The sequence below is a fragment of the Protomyctophum bolini genome (genome assembly GCF_963924005.1).
Source record: "Protomyctophum bolini genome assembly, chromosome: 8".
Classification (NCBI taxonomy): domain Eukaryota; kingdom Metazoa; phylum Chordata; class Actinopteri; order Myctophiformes; family Myctophidae; genus Protomyctophum; species Protomyctophum bolini.
Genome location: NC_137869.1, coordinates 18,137,689 through 18,157,916, shown reverse-complemented (window position 1 = coordinate 18,157,916; position 20,228 = coordinate 18,137,689). Strand labels below are relative to the sequence as shown.

At 40.1% G+C, this 20,228-nt stretch overlaps 1 protein-coding gene across 6 annotated transcripts in view; it reads right to left on the bottom strand.

Moving 5' to 3' along the window:
- The window catches only part of lpp (LIM domain containing preferred translocation partner in lipoma), a 163,322-nt gene extending 143,986 nt beyond the window's left edge, over positions 1 to 19,336 (bottom strand). For 2 of the 6 annotated variants that reach the window (XM_080770854.1, XM_080770853.1), the window contains exons 1-2: positions 18,967 to 19,026; positions 15,480 to 15,569 (exon numbers count right to left, since the gene is read on the bottom strand). The gene's annotated coding sequence lies outside the window, so the exon portion shown is untranslated. Of the gene's footprint in view, positions 1 to 13,659; positions 13,776 to 15,479; positions 15,570 to 18,966; positions 19,027 to 19,261 lie in introns of those variants that run through there. The other 4 variants (XM_080770855.1, XM_080770857.1, XM_080770859.1 and 1 more) reach the window with 4 other exon arrangements.
- Positions 19,337 to 20,228: the final 892 nt, after the last annotated feature.

Genomic DNA, 20,228 nt, shown 5'->3' with positions numbered 1-20,228 from the left:
CAAAATGAGTTTTGGTTTTGGATATAAAAAATGTTTTATACAATTAATTTAACTAATCAATATAATAAAAGCATATATATATATATATATATATATATATATATATATATATATATATATATCACTGAATTTCAAAAATAGGTAAAATAGCAGATCTACAAGCTCACAAAATGTTGCATGTCTGGTACTACACTACAGGGATCATTTTACTGTCCTACTTAGCCAGAGTTAGACAAACTAATGAGTGATATGCCTTTTTATGTCATTGCTTGCAGTCTGAAGGTTTATTCAAGTAGCAGCTCAAGTAGCAGAAGTTTCACGCAGATGCAGATTGTTTGTTTTCAAAGTGACAGAGACACGGGCAGCAAAGCTTGTGGCTTATTTCTAACCTATAATGTTTTCAGATACATATTTTAGCGTGATGATTAAGTTTAAAACAAGTAATACACTGTCTGGATGTCATCTTGAATGGGATTAAAAACAGAGTAGTTCTGCGTTTGGAGGACGACGCAGCAATGGGAATAAAACAGGTGAATTAATCAAGATTCATTTGACACTCGACATGTCATTACGCATCACATTTTTGTTCAAAGGAAGTAATTCAAATTGGATTTCTATGGATGATATAAAAATACATCCATTGTTAGGTAGGTCCATATGATGACCACGGATATGGTCTAAATGTGTAAAAAACTTATTTTTCATTTGACTAGGTCTTCATTGATGGATGTCTGCTCTAACATACAACTAACTACACACTGTCATTTCCACCCTTTATAGGTGCTGCTACTCGATAGACACCCAGGAATTGAGCTAAACTAGGCTAAGCTCACCATTTAACATACCTTCAAACTGAGCAGACAGAAATAGGGCATGTTAGACTCTGGTTTTGGGGGAATTTGACAAATGTTCCTACTTCCTACTTCAAACAGTTGCTTTAAGATTTCAGTCAAGAAACCGGAGAGTGGAAAAGTGACGAATAAAATGCCTCCAAACTAATGAAATAAACATGAAAGACAAACAAAGGATCGTAGTGAGTGAGGCAAGTGTTGGCAACTGCGGCGGTACACCACGTATTCTGGACTGGCACCTGACAGCAGCAGACAAACTTCTCCATACACCTTCACTGTTTCCTAGAATGTTTTGAAAGATGTAACTGGGTTAACATGCATAGTGCTTGCTAGTTCTTAAATGATTAATGTGCTATTGACTAGTAGGGTCTTGCAGCGAGGCTTCAATCATTCATAGATGATGTTGGAGCGACCTTTTTTGTCTGACAGTTGAGCAGTCCAAAATCTTTTTTTGTATTTTCTTGTGAAATCAATTGTCTGACAATGTACTTTATTCTGTTCAACCAGAGTTATATTTAAAAAAGGGTAGGCGTTATAAGCCTTGGATTCTGCCTTCACTTGTCGGTGCCACTAGTTAGTGGATTTTACTTTTCTTTTTTTATGGACCGAAATAAAACGTACTACTACTTATTATTTACTACTACCATTTGCAGGAAGGTAGGCCAGACAAAGGAAGTCATTATTGAAAATCCACTGGTGAACCCCACCTGGTGAATCCAGTTGGTTTGGTTCTGAAACAGTGAACGTGAAAATATAACTCTGAGACACAAAGATGTACATGTCGGTAAAAGTGGTCAAATAGTTGAAAGTGGTTAAATAAAGACCAAGCGGGTGTTGGAATGCTCACAAGCTACCGTAAGTGAAATGCTAGGAAGAAACCCCTTTGAAAGCTCAGAATACAGTAGAGATTTGCATCACAGACCTTAAATAGGCCTTAACAACAACCACATCAACAGCTTGTGTTATTAATTGCAATTAAAATAAGACTAGAGCTTTAAGCAAATAAGATAAAACAGGTATTTGTGTGTACTGCATCTTCCTTTTCACTCTGACAGGTTTACAAAGACCATTTAACTTTCTCACAATTACGAGCAATTATTCCCCTGGATGATTATACATTAGCAGAGCTCCAATTTCCTCTTCTCTGCTAAACAGGAATGCCTAGCATGTTTGGAATTTAGTGGGAAGATGGCGTCGCTCTCTCGTCTCCTCTCCGGTACACAGAGAAAACCACAAACCAAATATACAGACAAGTTATTTTCTTTTTTATGTCACCCATAGCCAGTCCATCATAGCTTGTGTCTCTGGTGCATCATACACGGTGAAGCGAGTGTTTATTTAAGAGTCTACAAATGTAGGTCCATTTGGTTACATCGTATATACTCTGAGTTAGAAAGGTATCATCATCAACAACACTGAAGGATTTTACTGTGAAACAATAATGAAAGATTGTGGAGGCAAAAGACTGTTTTTACTAACTTGTTTCCGTGTTTGTCTTGACCAAAATTACTGCTCATATGTCTGAAGTGAGTGGTGCTGTACTATACTGTACTGTACTGTACTGTACTGGCCCTCCTCCCTGGCCGGTGTGTGTCTGTGTGTTAGGCTGTGCAACAGTGACACTTGGTGGTGAACAAACGCTATAACGCTATTTTCGTGCTTGGACAGACAGACCCAGGGTCACACATAGCTGTCTATAGGAGTGGTTGCACCACTCAAAAAATGGTCAAATGAATGCTTATCAATGTTGTCCTCAAAGGTCCCTTGTTTTACAACTACGCTCTGGCACGAAAAGTGCAATCCCTAGGAGGCAAAAGGGATCATACGGTCTTGTTTGTTTGTGTTCCCGCTGACTTGTTGACTACAACAAGCTGAAATTGGGTTCCCAGAGCAAGGGGATTTAAGAGATTATGGAGCACTTTCATACATTTTGAGCCATCTTATGTGCTGGATCTGTCTAATAGCAGCGAGTGTCAGTGACTCTCCTCCTGACCTCTACTTAACTCTGCCAGCGCATGCTACAAACCTAAACAGTCACTGTAGACATTAAACAAACAGCTCAAACGATGACTGAAGTTACAATGTTTGCACGCATTAGTCCGACATCCCATTAGTATGACTACGTGGCCGGTATTAGACTCACCCGTGGCTTCCGCATGCGGTTAGGGTTTGGGGATAGGGTTAGTATGGGGCTCTATGGTCGGAATATTGGGTAGTCGGATTTATGGGCGTCAGATTATTGGGATTTCGGACCTTTTGCACGTGTCGTGAGTGTGTGGTGGATCTTCTATGATCCACAATGCACGCAAGAGGTCATATAACAATTGGATAATCCACTAATGAGACAGATTCTAGAATGACCTGTTAAGACTCAGTCCATAACCTCTAACCTGCTACTTAGCAGTGCTGACAACCAATAAATGTATTGTATACGTCGGGTGATACTGCTTTACGAGCAGCTTTTCTCCTCTTGACAGAATGCTGCAGTTTTCTCCACCCACACGTGGTGTTTACTCCTGTTTGGTTGTTTTCATACCCTGCACGGAATCCAATTTTAATAAATACACGAGAATGATTGACCTCACACAGGCAGCTTTTGACTTGACAAGCTGTAGCACAATTCACACACTGGGTGCTAACAATGATATAAAATACAATGCCAATTGGTATTATTAAAGTGGAGACATAATGGACCAAAGTTAAGTTTCAGAACTTTTGTTGCTGAGTTTATATGATGATTTGGAGTGTTACAGTCTAGACCACCATATATGGTGCCCGACACTAACTGACGGGAAATGCTCGATTCCATAGTTAACTGCAACCTTCGGTCGCAAAAACATGAACAGGGATCAATGCCTTTTGTTCCAACCACCACAAATTGGATGCCTGCTAATTTTGTCTCATCTCTAGCACTACCAAGGTGGGGTTTTTTTCCGAAGTACCAATCATGAGGTCACATACTCAAATACCTTGTTTATATAAAAAAAAGAAAAAGGAAAAACAATCAACGTATCCATGGCAATTCAGAAGCACTGTACAATGATCAAAGCAGTGTGTGATCCCCCTCTGGTTTCTACATCAATACCTCTGGGTGATTTATTTTCATCCCCGGTAGGCATGAAAATTATTCCTGTGATAGATTTATGCTTAAACCTGAACCCATAGTAGACCTTACAAAAACTTTCATAACAGCCCATAGCAGAGACGGGTATGGTACAAAATCAGACAAGGACTTTGACTGTCAATATTCACGTGATTCCGATGGCTGGGATTCGGTCAGGCACAAGAACACAGGCCCAGACACAGTTGTCAATACAATAGGGCAGGAATGGGCAACTTTGACAATGGAGAGGGCCACTGTCTATTTTTCCACGCTTACTCCAGAGGCCCACATTGGATATTACTGTCGTAGCAAAAATAGCCGATCTACAAGCTCAAAAGCGACGCAATGCGGCGTGTTTTGAGCTTATACATATGCTCTTTTTTTCTTTTTTTTTTACAATATCAAAGGTTTTATGGTCAACTCATGATTCACCATAATGCTGGATGGCTTGATTCTAGGCTTAAAATACTTTATATAAATATTTTTGCAAATCTCTATGGGAATAATAATGGCAGATCTTTCAGTGGAGCCAGAAAACCACGGCCACTGCTATGCCCTATAGTGGCAGTACCTACAGTATAGTGAAGTCTCACATAGCCAGACGACCAGAGATCGAGGGAAGTCTAAATAACATTCAAAAAATATATATTCTGGCGCCCCTCCCCCCCTATTTTGGTCAAAACTAGCTTTATTCAACGGCCCATAATTAAAGAACCGATGATCGCAGTTATAGTATAAAGTATAACATTTATTTTCTGGGTGGAAGAAAAGATGATCGTCTCCGGTCCCGGTGGGCCTTCAAAATAAGGGTCTTCACTGAAAAACACTGGCACTGGCTGAAGAATTAATCAATTATAACTGGCAGTTAATGTTTAATAATTTAGAACATCTTTTATTCTAATGGTGCTAAATGTACTTGTGATGCATTCACAATGGCTACCCTGTAATGTGTGTTAGATGCATGAGATGGGACTTTTACTAGTTTTATTTATTTATGCCAACACCGTTGACTAAGCTGGAGACCTGCTCACCGCACACCGGCAGTGGACAATTAGGTCAGTGTTCATCACTGCCTGATCAATGGATGATAAAGCAATTTTGCCATGTCTGTGACAATGGCAGATATACTGCTAGGTGTAATCATCACTTTGGAAATGCTGAGAAGTTCAGTCGTCATGTGAAGACTTATAAATATGGATAATAAAGCCTTTGATGAATATGCATATAAGAGGTTCACATTGTATGAGTATTCTATCATATGTTCTAACAAGTGTAGATGAGTGAGGCTGCTAATGGACTTAATGTGTAATCAGCGTATAGAGACCATGTAGAAAATAGCTCTGTTCCTAAGTTTTAGTTGGCTGGTAGACACGACACAGGCCTTTTCATAATAAGGACTTCTCTAATTACACGATTTCACTAAGCAATATATGAGCTAAGACATAAGAACTAAAGTAATTTCTTGGCAGTGTAATAAGGCTATTAGACTTTTCTGACACTGGCTTATATCAAGCATGCTTGACCTTTAAATGGGATGAATTTACAGTGGACATTCTTGGAAATAACTTGCTCATTACTTAAATGGACAAGTGAGGAATTTCTTAAAAATACATATGGATGATGACCTTGTGTGGCACAATATTACATACTTACAATCTTATCTGTATCATCCTTTCTTTAAAAAATGTCCTCTAGTTTGTATAAATACTGCCCTGAGATCCTTATGCACCCTTGGAGAAGTGGATACTCTTAAATCGGACTACAGCAAGATCATGTGAAAAGAGAAACTCCCAGGTACAACTATGCCAGCACAGGGATAGTGACTTCCAGCCAAGTGAATGATTTGGGTCAGTAGGTAATTGCATTTATGAACCACAGGGGACTTGTTGGCAATTAATCCTGTCACTGATCCACGTGAAACATGCACAGTGTGCCAGTCGACTGACACATGCACCTAATTTAACCACAAAAGCCCTATATTGTTTGAATATAGCAGATCTACAAGCTCACAACGTGTTGTGATGCAATGCGCTGTGAGCTTGTAGATTGATAATCTTCACTATTTTTTTGAATTGTTAGATTTTTTTTGGTTTGGACTTTTTCACCTAAAATGACTTGCCCAAAATAGAGATGCCAGGTGTCAAGGTGTGATGAGAATCATGAGATTAGATCATATTTACTGCATGTGCTTCTTTGCAGCTACCAATCTAGTCAAAAAAGAAATTGCTCTAGTGTAGAGTCTAGACCAGTTAATAAAAATGCTAACAACTTTTATGGATAATCAAAGCAATAACATGAGTTTACATAAACAAAGGTTTCAACAGGCATTCAGCTCCACAAATATTACATTATCATCTTTTTTAATATGAATAGCCTTAGGCAGTCAATTTAAACTTATAGTAGAGAAGTCAAATTTCATAAGTTAAGAACTAATATTAAATTATATTATTTTTCTCCTGTCATACAAACACCCATTCTTAGCTTTTCTTCACATAGGCCAATGGTTCGCAAACATTTTCATGTCAAGAACCCCCAAATTGATACCAATGAGCCTGCGGACCACCATTTGGAAAAGATATGCCAGGGACCCCCATGAGAGAAGATTTTTACAGCTCTAGCAGTGATTCTGAACCCATTTTCATTTCCAGGACCCCCAGTTTGACATGCATTAGTCTACGGACCCCCATTTAATGTTATTTCTAACTCTGGGACCCCCGATTTATATTGTAAAATCAATGTTGATTTAACTCTGAGAGTGTACAAATGGTTCCATTTGTACACTCTCAGAGTAACACACCCATATTGGGTCCATTTGGTTCCAAACTATCATTTAGCTGGGTACCCCCTGGAACTCCCTCAAGGACCCCTGGGGGTCCCCGGACCCCACTTTGGGAACCAGTGACATAGGCTAATCAAGTTCAAGAGCAAAAAGAAAAAGGTTAAAAGCCAAGGCAACCTCACATTATCACAATGGCTGCAGAATTGCTCCACATGCAAATTGCTATAGAGAGGCATTTACACTAGTGCATTCTCTTTTGAATCCATAACACTTTGCTCACATATTTAATATACCATTATAGCTCTTAATAGTCATTTACTATTCCACTTCCACTTAGTATGAACACTAACACCCTTGAAGAGCTTTTAAAATAAGTTCGGAGACCTGAGACTTTTAAATGTCACAAGCTAACCTTTTAATATTTAAAAATGATCTAGATGAAAACCTGAGAAATGTTCTAATTCAGAATTATATTTGCAGCCACGTCTTATCACTTTCCATGTTTGCATAAAAACTCAACTTCTCTGCTATAGCAAGAAGCGCCAACAGTTATAATTGCTCTAATGGTATTTCTGTGGCTCCCTTGTTCTGTAACTAACCACACCAAACATAACATAGCAAAATCTATTGTCACTGTAGAAAAAAGGTAGGGTGTTTATTTCCACAACCCAATAAATCTTTTAACCTTACCCCTGTTCCATTTAACACGTGCGTGCAGTCGAACCCCAAATCAGGTCTGACTGCTGTGAAACTTTGTATGCATATTCCCACTAGGAGGAAATGCCACCCTACAACTTTCAAATCGGCCTCATGGTCGCACTATAACAGGCCGATTCACGTTTTGAACTGTAGGTCAAAATTCCCCCTGGATTCCTTGGATCATTACACAACTGCCCATATTGGTCACGCAAATTTTCACCTGACAATATCAACACCATTTTGCTTTTTGAGCGGTGCCTGAACAGCTCCAACTACCAGCTATGTCCGTCCATCCATCCCTATGTCCCCATGTCCGTTTGCACTATGGACAGCAGTAGCGCTGGGTCACCTGGGGGGGGCACCGGGGCGGCGTGACTGTGAGAACCGTACACAGTAGTACAGAACAGACTACAGTAAAAGTACAGTACAGCACAGAGTACACTACAGCACACAGTACAGTGCCTAACCGCTCCAATTAACCACTCCAACTAACAGTCTGTCTGTCTATCTCTGTAGTCACATAATCAAGGTGTATCTGGATCTAAGGATGGCAATTAATTCAAACCACTTTGGTTTGTGTGTAAGAAGCAGCACGGTCTCAAAGCTAGCAGGGCTTTAATTACAGTATGGCCCTAAATTGGGGTAACCTGCTGAAGCACAATGGTGTGTGGACGACGACGACAACAGACGTTTTATATTGTCCAGACTGGGGAAGGGTGAAGTACCCGAGGCAAAGTGATGAGGTGGGTTGGGCTGGGCTGAATATATTATCAGTGGGCCTTTTGCAGGTGGATAACAACATCAATCAAACGATCGCTGTATTACCTTTAAGAGCAGTGTGCTGCACTGGTAATTTTTACAGTGTCATGGAAGAAAAGGCTCAGAAACGTAATTTCTCCCAAGAGCAAACTGATCTCCTTGTGCAGCAGGTGCAGAGTCAGAAACAACAAATCTACAGCAGCTCAAACAGACTGCCAAGAGCAGAGGATGTCAAATGATCTTGGGAGGAAATAGCAGTATGTCTAACAGTGGTCCTGTGAGAAGCAATTCTCAGGTAAAGGACCACTTCACCGTTGTTCAACTTCATATAATTAGTGCTCACTAATGTTCATGATTCTACTTTTTTCTAGTCTGTGTCTCATAGGAGGGCTGTGGGCAGTTCAGAGACCCATCCACCAGTGACATCATCGATGGTTAATACAAACTAATATAAAAAGTTTGTAATTTTCATTAAGGCTATTTCATAGAATACTCTTCTGGCTATTTAGTTTGAAGAGAGAAGAAAACATTAGTCCATAATATGGATTTTCCATCTCAGGAAATGCCAGGTTCTTCTTTTTTTATGTACCGGTAGTAGAACACCTAGGAAACACACAATGTCCATTTACCTACCCTTCTATGATAATTCACCACATCACCTTCTGTGTTTATTGTCCTGACAGCTTGTTTACACATTGTATTCTGTTTCTGTTCTGCTCTGTGACCCCAAGAAAAAGGCTTTTCACTTCACTATGCATCTGTGTTACATGAATGAGGAACGACTTCAACTGTGCAATGCACAAAAAGGTTTTAGAGGTTAGTGCAGCTTTTAAAAACAACAGTTGTCTAGGATCCACAATTCCTCAAACGTCCAAATAAAATCTTCAGTGTTGTACTGGGAGAGGATACTGCATTGAGAAGAATAAAGAATAGTACAAGTTCAGGCGTTGTCACTAAGGTTTGCCCCTGGCTAGTGGTGGAAATTGCTTGCAATCTCACGATAGATATGTATCACGATACAGAGGCCACGATACGATATATTTATATAAATATTATACGTTTATTCAAAATAATGACCATGTTGTACAAATACAATAAAACACGTTCAGGCCCACAGAGATCTTTCAATTTAAATAAAATTTAAACATCCTAACAAGGGGTCTGGGAAGGGAGTGCACTGCAACTCCCAAGGGGGGCTTTGATAACGTTAAACAGAGGTACATTTGGCAACACTGCGTCACCCAAATAATTCATGCCGTTTATTATTGCCGCATCGATACAGCAGCCTCTCGATCGATTCACCTATCGTCCGGATGTTCGATCGATATATTCCCACATCGATTAATTGAATGCACCACTACCCCTGGCCCTGGCAGGTAAATAAAACTTTCGGGCAAGTGGAGTTTGCTTCCAGTTGGCCCGACTGGGCAAGTGCTCGTTTGAGCAACCTCTAGAAACACAACACGAGATATCTATCTAAATACCTGAACGTGGCAAGAGCGCTGTCTTCTGGTCTGTGGAATGTAAAATAAGAGCACTGTAAGGTGCTACAAGCCAAGGTTCTGTTTTCACTGTTGCTACACTTAAAAATATACTCAGAAGAATGCACATAAAGTGCACAAAGACCGTCTGCACTTGCAATACGAACTTTATTTATAGGCAACGTTTCGGTCAAAGACCTTCTTCAGGCATTCTGTACTTAAAAATATAAAATACGTTTGAACCCCATATTCATAGCTATGTCGGTATTTGGCATAAAAAATTAGGTATGACAAAAAAAAAAGCTGATCAATTGAACGGTAATTAAAATTTTACCTATCATTTTATAATTAACTATTTAATTTTCGGGCAAGTGGGCCTGACACCTTGGCAAGTAGAACTAGACCTGTACTTGCCCAACGGGCAAGTGCCTCTGAGTCCTTAGTATCAACCCCTGATTAGTTAATTTACATGCCTGGTAAGTTTAGATAAAGTGCTACCCCCTGCTGCATACACACATACTGGCTTTGTTTGCCTCATTGGTTATAATCATGTATATGACAAAAAAAATATATAAGTGATAGTATGACAACTTTTAACAACATTTATGACGCATTATAAGTGCTGGTCATAATGCATTATATGTGGAACTGCACATAACTTAGTCAGTTATAAAGTGTCTTTGTTATAAGTTGTTGCATAATTATTATGAGTTATGAAGCCTATGAAGTTATGAAGCCTAAAGGGCCTTGCAAAGCACACATATAATTATTATTTTTATGTTATTATTATAATTAGTTTATTATAACACAACTATCAACATTCATAACAAATGCTAGAATGCCTTATGTGCAATGTGTGAATTATACAGTCTGACCAAAAACAACACATCACATCTTTGACTATATTTTGTGGTTACGGTTAAAAAGAAATCTCAAATCATCACTCTAAATCTCTAATTGGGTGAAAAGTGTTTTATTAGCTCTACAGCAGTCATATAAAAAACACTGGAGTGAGAACAGATTACCGGTAAGTCAGTCCTGTGATCAGAGTTGCTGACTGTTTATCAAACAAGTTACTGAGCTCAAATCCCACAACCATCTTCATTATGCTTTGAGCTATGAATGAGGTATCAAGTCTATTTTCCAAGGATGCTGTCAGACATAATCCGCAATCTTGATCTCATACGTTGTGATTATTGATGATATCGAGATGCAGCATATTTTCTAGATGATCTGTTAAATGTCTACAGGCTATGAAATCAAAATTTTATTAGCACTGCCTTGGGTAAATATACTGTTAGTCTACAACAAGTTTATAGACACAGGACATAGACAGTTTGCAACACGATTAGAGTAACAACACAACTCCTCTGAAATCAGTCACATATATTTGCATACATTGATGAAATCATGTATGCAAACAAGCCTATCAAGCTGAAATGGAATTCTTCCTCACACTGTAACATCTAAAGTCTCTCTAGAAGCGTTTATATTCCAAACGAGATGCTTACTGAAGTCAGAAATGAAGACAGAACATTGCCGTTTTGGTCAAAACCATGGAGAGCTCCCTAGATATGAGCCATTCTAATAGAGTCATAAACAAGGAAGTGAACGGCAGTGCGCATGTGCAAAACACAAGAGTAGGAGTAGGCTGCCTAAGGATGCCTATACACGTCAAGGCATGTCCTTAGCATAATTAGTGTTAAAACCCTCCCGCGCTCTCAGATCAGCCAACGCAGGGAAGCTGGAAGTACATTCACTAAAAACACCGGGACAACGCTCCACACGTCCCAAACTCTTCTCCCTTCTGGCTCCAAAACTCTGGAATGCACTTCCCATTGCAAGCAGAACTGTAGAATGCCTAAATGCCTAAATGTCTAAATTGTAAATTGAAAATTGTAAAATAAAATACTGTAAATAGAACGGAACCAATATAATATGATTAGCATCTCCTAAAAATGAGAGAAGAATTGAATAAAGATAAGAGTGTGAAGCAAATGGGTTGACTATCCCTGGGGAAGACGATAAAAGCCCTTGTGTAACTTTAAGATAAACTTAATTAGATTATCACACCATGCCATCATTAAAGACATCAACGTCAGCCTTTGCAGTGAGATTCCGGCACATTTACCTATTCCCCTCAGCGTGTGAAGTGTGCTTGAAAGCTAATTGTGAGGTGCCTGCCGGTAATGCTTCAAACATCTCCGAAAAGAGCCAAGAGAAAGGTCAGGTGAATCGTTAGAGAATCGGAAACGTTAACTCTGAGAATCTACATGAATGTATCGGAGCTTTATTAATCCTTTATTCCTTTTATCAATTCTTGCATGTTTTTCTGACAGTTGCTCGTTGCAGTATGCACAACAATGACGTGTCTACACTGCTGACAAGGAAAAGATAAAGGAGCAACTTGTTCAAATGTTATTAAAGCGGAATACCACTCATTTTCAACATTTTACTATGTCATTAATATACATTAGAGGTGTTGTGTGGAAATAATAATAAAAAAGTCCCCCCATTCTGTAGAACTGGAGGTCTGAAAAAAAACACACCCGTGTGAACTGAGTGGTGCTACTCTAGACGGGCCCGCCCCAAAGTTAGATCTCCATATATGGAGCTGACCTGTTCTGACATTTTATATGTTGATCTGCCCCCCATGCCAAAGCCCCAGCGCTCGCCCAGCAGTCTGCCATTACCCAGGGCAGGCGGATGGGTGCACGCTACCTCGCTCGTTTCTCACCCTCTTAAGTTAGCGTCTTACTGCTAACTTACTGGTATATACTGTATATGCTGTCATTGCTGTATAATATATACTAATATAATATTCTCTCAAAAACATGCATACTGAGGTACCCGATGACCGGTTAGAGCTGACCACATGCTCCTAGTGAGTCACAAGGACCTGCGTTTCAGTGTGGTTCGTGTCAGGTCTCTTCCCATCGCTCAACTGATTTCCTGTCTCTAATAACAACGCTGAAAAGCCTAAAAGGAAATAAAGGTGCTTTCCGTGCTTAGACATACATACATACAGAGGGACACACATTGCTGCGTATAGAAGTGGCTAGCACCACTAAAAAAAAAACATTCCGTGCTCAGCCAATCAAAATCATATTCCGACACACACAGGGCAGCGGTGGCCGAACGGTTTGCGGAGCGGTCTTGATATCGGAAGGTCGCTAGTTCGTATCCCCGGACCGGCACGTTAAAATTACCACCACTGAAGTGCCCTTGGACAAGGCATTGAACCCCTACCATGAAATGTTCTATGAGCAGGGCCTGGCTGTAAACAAGTTCTTGAGCTTAGTCCAGTTACCCTGGGTAAACATAGTACCTTTCCTTTCCACACACACACACAAGCTAGCTATACAGTAGGTTCCCATCAGCAAAACAGCAGAGATTGAACCACTAAATATTGGATGAGCCAGGATGAGTATTGGAAGCATCAAACTCATTCCGTCATGTCCTGATGCAAGAAAAACCATGTAAAACTAGCAGCGCCACTCTGTGGGTGTTTCCTTTCCACAGGAACCCCTGCAGTGTCACATCAAATATGTGCATAGGGCCAAACTGAGCTCCCATGCTGACCTTCACTACAAATCAATCAAAGTGAATAAAGCATGATGAGAGTCTAATCAGTCATAACAGAATAAAAATTTAAAATCTTAGCTGGCATAGACTGAAATGCCTCGTGAACAAAAGTTAATTGACATGGATAACTTAGAAACAGAGAGGTCAACTACTAGCGAGCAAAGCCTATAATTGACGCAATGATCAAGTCAACTCAGAGGAACAGAGAACTAGAACGAACAGAGAGACAATTAACACATATGCACTTCTCACTTAGTGCCAAGAAAGACTTTGTTATCAGTCTTTTTCACAGGAATAAACCGAAACATAATAAAGAGTGAGAGTGTAACGAATTGACCTGTCAGGATCCAAAACAACCTATAATACTATATATAGAAATGAAGAGCACAGCATGATACTCACAAGTCCTCTGTAGATCACTGCAGCATATGAAGCTACTACGTTACGTTTAGATGTCAGTCTACTTGGATGGCTTCCTCTTCTTCACCCTTGTGAGGGAGAGGAGCCCTTGCAAACCGTTCTACATCTACAGTGACTCACATCCCCTCTCCCCAAGCTCTGTGAGCCATCATGAGGAGGTAAACATTTCCAAATATGGAGAAAAAATGAGGAAAGTAGTATTGAGGGCAATATCAATTCAGTTTGCTTTTCGCCGGGAATGTGTTACTTGGCGTGCCACAGTCACTCAACGCTACTGGTTCTGTGGTGCATACCTTTCATGAGGGAATAATAATAATAATGATGATGATTGTAGGGGAACGGTTCACGATTGATTTGCGTTTGCTTCTGACCTAAGATGGGTAACAGAGTGTCTGCTTGCCAGGCAGCACAGACAGAGGCACACAGCAGCATGGGAATCTGCTGCCACGGATTTGGCAGCACGCTGAATAGAGCCTCGTTTTGAGCCACAACAGAAACGTAATGCTTCTAAATCAAGCGGTCTACTGAACAGAAAACAATGTAAAACATTTATGTTTTTGTAGTCAGCAGGATTGTACATAAATACATCAAGAAGAGCTAGATCAAAAGGTACATTTCCCAAATGCAAACATTGTGCACAGTTATGGCAGGCAGCAGTGCATGTCATCTTGAAGAAAGAGGAAGGAGCATATAAGCACGTTCAGAACTGAGAAACATTATCCCTCTTTATTAATCAGACCACCAGGGCAGGATTAACAGGTAATGATAACCCATTTACTGTGAGGGCGCCATCCTGTCATATAGAATGTCTTCCAGTGATTAAGGATGTATAATTAAAGTATGTCTGCTCCCCATGAGAGCAGTAGGTCAGCGGAGGTTATGGCAATATTAACTGCAGACAAGAGTGAACAATACATGGACACTGCCTGAATTGGATATAACAGACAGTGGCTGGCAGCAAAGTGAGCAAACCCTTCTTTATCCAAGTCCCTGGAGAGTACAGGTCATTGGTGTGATTATCTTTAACATTGAAATATTGAAAAGCTGAAACATACATTGTAAAAATATATATTTGATTAAAAACAACAGGCCTCACAACTGGGATGAGGGCTCCAATTTGAATGGGAGCGTGTGTTAAATCATATGCACTGTTCTCATGTGTCTGCCAGGCACCTGTGTTTTGGTTTTGTATGTGCACGGCACACTCTAAAACTTTTTTATTTTTTACGTTTTCGAATTATTTGCAAATACATTTAGTTCTTCCAGCTTTATTTGTATTGGTCAGTGACCACTGCACAGATCTCTTTGTTCTACAGAAGATCCACTGGAGGGGTAAAGTGCCTAGCTCAAGGGAATTTCAACAGTAGTTCATGAGGGTATGTTGAGTACATTTCCACAACCTGTCCAGAACTTAATTGAAATGTTCCATTCACAAACTCTATTCTCCAATGATGCTATCGACATCAGGCGTCACACAAAAGGAACAAAGATCCTAATCCTAGCACAGGGAAAATAAACATTATTTGTTTCTAATGTGGTCACACCAAAAGAAAGAAGACCAACCTAGCATTACAGATTAAAGCAGAGTTGCCATACCTTTCTCCTCTCTGGATTAAATAAAGAAGACCATCCTAGCATTACAGATTAAAGCAGAGTTGCCATACCTTTTCTCCTCTATGGATTAAGTAAAGAAGAACAACCTAGCATTACAGATTAAAGCAGAGTTGCCATACCTTTTCTCCTCTATGGATTAAGTAAAGAAGAACAACCTAGCATTACAGATTAAAGCAGAGTTGCCATACCTTTTCTCCTCTCTGGATTAAATGATTCTTCCAGGTGATAGACTTCGCTCACTGGACTTTGATATCTGAGATCCTTAAGAAAACAGAACTCTGCGTTACTCATCTGATACAGTTAAATGTACAGTACAAGCTGGGTGAACAGGTCAACAGTCCCAGTAATACCTGATTTATACTTGGTTGTGCAGATCAGTCAGTAATACAGCAATGCTTGATATATACCTGGTTGCACAGATGTACAAACTCACAGCTTCTGTGAGTTTCAATCCTCTGCAAGTTGATTTTGATATCATATGGAAAATCAAGGTACAGTATGCTTTGGAAAATGGTTGGCACTTGGCAGCGACAGTGGTGCCAAGTTCTGCCAACTGCCAAACTACTGTTTACTGTATATACCGGCAAATAGTAGGGCTAAATATGCCAGACCACCGGTATGGTTCTTTAATGCCAGTGTCAATACACAACATTTTTCTGAACAATGTAGGCCATATAAATACCTACTAGAAAAGGACAGTCAAAATGATATCTATTGGTGACAGTTATATGGGTCACGTGGTGTTGTGTGCTACTAGCCTACGTCACTCATAGTAAAGTCAGCTGTTCGCGAGGCGGCATTTCATGAATGGAAGGAGAGAGGGGGTGAACAGGGAAGGTCCAACTTTGTTGACCGCAAACGCTTTAAACTATGCTATCCTGTGCTGTGATTCACTGTGGTAATGAACTGTTTTAACTTTAATAAAATAAACAAAAGCAGTACCCTGGCCTGGAGCAGTGATTCTCATGCAGACGACTAAAGCAGCGCCGCAGCGCGTCTGACAGGTAAAACGTTTCCCCGCTTTAGCCTCTCGGAGACTTAAATAAGTTTGTCAAGATATGTAAAATGTATCAATACAATATCCTTTTTTTAATTAAAGGAAATTACATATCTCATATAAAATACACATATCTGTGTGTGTGGAGGTCAATGTAAAATGAATCATCCGAACAGACTAGTCTGATATAATACAATTTCGGGTCTGACTGATAACTGTTCAGTCAACAAAATTAAGAATTGAATATACTTTATGTTCATTGCTCTTAAAGCAAGGGGAGCATTAAAGTCATCGACGCATGGTGCAATCTACAGTTTACGTTGTTCTACCTTTGATGCTGGTGCGCTCTCTGTGTCTCATCAGCTATTGCTATATATGTAGCAACATAATAACCATTTAAAAATTAATCAGAATTTGAATCAGAAACCTTAGGTCAGGCCCTAGAAGGCGTTCCCAGATTCGGCCCCTAGGCATCAATGGGCATTCATTTTAGACATCTCTGTATTCATTACAGCGTTTGTCTATCTATTCTATACAAAGGAATGGTTAAAAGGAATGCTGCAGCAGGGCCCTAGGGCCCTAGCGCCCAAGGATACATTTTGGAATGTAACAACACGTTGTCAAAAATGTTATTTATTAACACTAAAATAAACAATTACATTTCTGTGTCATTTTGTGAATAAAATGTTGTATATGAAGTTTAATGGTGTTTAGAGAAGTAGTCAAAAAACCTTCAGTATGTGTGGAGTGGTGGTTATTGTTGTGAAAAATATACCAGTCAGTGATAACTATTCCTTAACAGGGCAGGGGTAAAACACTTAGGGTGTGACACTTAAGAATGTCAAAAATCCTCAAATGTTTTAAGCCTGAGAATGCACGTGGATATCTTCCTTCTAGTCAGGCCTATGCTCATTAAAATTATGCCATTGAACAAGTACAGTAACAGCTAGGCTCAAAGGCAGTTGGGGGCACTAGGCTTTAAACTTGAACAGCTCTGAAACTGTCAAAATGTGTCCTTTCTAACAGGAGTTTTTAGAGACAGCTCTGTTTAATGTTGGCTGACTCAAGAAATGTGTGGGAATGACACAGATAAATTCAGTTTGATGATGAGATCTCAGGGGGAGCTTATTGATTTGAAATTCATATCAAAAAGTACAAGTTCAAACTCATATTCAAAGGGAGATGAATTTTCAGCATGTTATCTGCCTTTTTTTTTTGCTGAGCATACAGTAGATCTTACAAGTCTAGGCCAGCGGTTCCCCCAGGATTCAAGGTTGTGATTCATTGTTACATCTTGTGTACAGCCAGGTACATAAGAGTAAAACTTATTTCTTCAGACAATGCAGCAGCATAGGTAATAACAAAAAAGATTTTAAGAAGCAAGTGCAAAGAAGAGCACCCAGTAGCTGCCAGTACCCATTGAGGTCCAAAAGTGTACAAATGGAACAAAATTGGCTCTTGGTTGGTTCCAATTGTGTACTCTAAGAGGTATGGGTGTCCATGGCCATGCATCTGATGAATTGAAAAGGGTAAACAAGTGTAATGCTTTATGGTGTTGTCCACAGTTGTGCTTGAAATGTAATAAATACTTCAATCAATACCAAATTGGAGGTCATTGAAATTAACAAATCATCTAGACGCTTAGAAAACAACTGGAGACTCAAACTCTTGCACTGAGATCAAGACTCATTCATAGGTTACTTCTATGTCGATACTATAAGTATGAGAGAGTTGAAGAAACCAATGTTTCACTTTCATGACATGCTTCACAGGGGCTATCTAAAAATAACATATCAGTGTACAGTTGAAATGTAGACCACTACTGACACTTCCACTATGAGTAACTTCAGAAGAAAGACAATACATACCACCACAGGTTGCACTGAAATACACTAGTGGCTTTGATATCAGGTGAGCACTTAGCTCTGCTCCATAGCTCTAAAGGGCAATAGGGCTATGGACCAGAGGCTAGAGCTATAGTGAGCACTGAGCGAGCTATTCAATTTAATAAGATGAAAGAGCAGGCCAGCCAAACAAAGAAAGCGATCTAAACATTTTTGTTGGAGATATACAGAGCCTTTAAACAGGATATGGCTGTCATGTCAAAGTCCTTTCTCTCTCTTCCAAACAGATCACTGTTCCTGCCTTTCTTGTAGTTGATGGTCATTTCTTACCTTTACAGTCTTGTCTAGTCAAATCTAAGTGTTCAGCAACTGCAGTACGATATCAACTTTATCATCGGACAACAGTGGACCGCGACAACCATATCCAGGTCATCATATTATTATGACTCATCCAAAATAGTTTGAGTATTATGGCCCTGTGTCGTAAATACGGCGCGTATACTTCCTTTGGTAGCAATTATAAGCAATATTGTGTTTACAAAGTAATTTCCCTTGGTAAAAGGTAGTAGGTAGGTGTGCCTACATTGTAAAGAACGTACAGAAACATAGGCCTAGGCTCAGTATGCTGTGTATTATGAGCAGCCTACACATTCCTGTGCAGATAGAGAAGCATCATGTTTCTGCAGCGGTGTGACAGCGTTTCTTCCGCATTGTTCATCTGCTAAAAACAGCAACAGTTTAACAGACCGACCGCCTGGCCGGCGGTCCGCAGATCCACGTCTATCCCAACACAAAACTTCACCGAGCCGCTCATTCACAACGTTTCACCTTTACAGCGGATAGTTGATGATGGCTGGCGTTTTAACGAGTCGCATTTTATTAGTTTACCCCCTCGCTTCCTTTCGCTAACGCGAGCCAAGGCTACGGCTGTTTGTGAGCCCACGCCCTCATCCTGAACTACAGTAAATTCCATATCATTCCAACAAGGAAGAAACATAGTGAAGCATTATAAGCTACTTCCAACACAACTCTAACCGTTCTACCGCAGCCGTGTCCGTGTACTGAACAAACACACACACCCGCGTACATTATTCTGTCACACAAAATGAAGTTGTATCGTTCAGCTTACCTCGCTTTCTAGGAATAACACACAGATTCAAATCCCACCAAAAAGTGAAACTTCTTTTTCCAAATTCTGGGAGAGTAGTAGGCGGTGACGTCACGGGTTGAAATTCCAGCCGACTCAGTGGTTGGAGATATTTGCCCATGTAAGGCAGTAGGCCAGATGTATCTACTGTTCCCTCGCTGTGTGACTTTAGATTGTTGTGCAAACATGGTCAAGAATATAAACGATGCATCATGGGCCACGACTACTGCTGATGACAACTCTGGGAAGCTGAGTAATTGTGCACATAAATAGATAAACACACTGGTGAACACTGCACAGTAAAATCCTCAATGTTACTGACAGGGCAACAGATCATTTTAAATGTTGGAAATTCAAGTAATGTGTGTGTGTGTGTGTGGGGGGGGGGGGTGTATGTAATAACTTGTCTTTCTCATAAACAATAAACACTTTGGAAACAGCTACATCAGCCACGCCCCCACTTTTCCCAATTCCCATACGCCTACTCAAGGCTGTGATGTCAGGTCAGGTGTGGAAGAAGATCCACCCAGGTAAACTCCATTGAGCAAATATTACCCAAGCTCCCATTAAACAAATACAAAGACTCTTATAATATTAATATACAGTTTAAAGTAGTATTTAACAGCAGAAATGTATTTCAGAGCATTGCAAATAGAGCTATTTTTGAATGCTAGCCCTGTACAAAGTATTATATAGGCAACTAGAAAAAGTGCCCTTCTGGGCACATGTCTCCACCAGGAGGATAGAGTGTGTGTGTGTGTGTGTGTGTGTGTGTGTGTGTGTGTGTGTGTGTGTGTGCGCGTGCGTGCGCGTGCGTGCGTGTGTGTGTGTGTGTGTGTGTGTGTGTGTACGTGTACGTGTGACACTGTGTGTGTGTGTGTGTGTGTGTGTGATGTTTGGCAAAATGTTTAGGAGTAATATAAACGTGTGTGTGTGTGTGTGTGTGTGT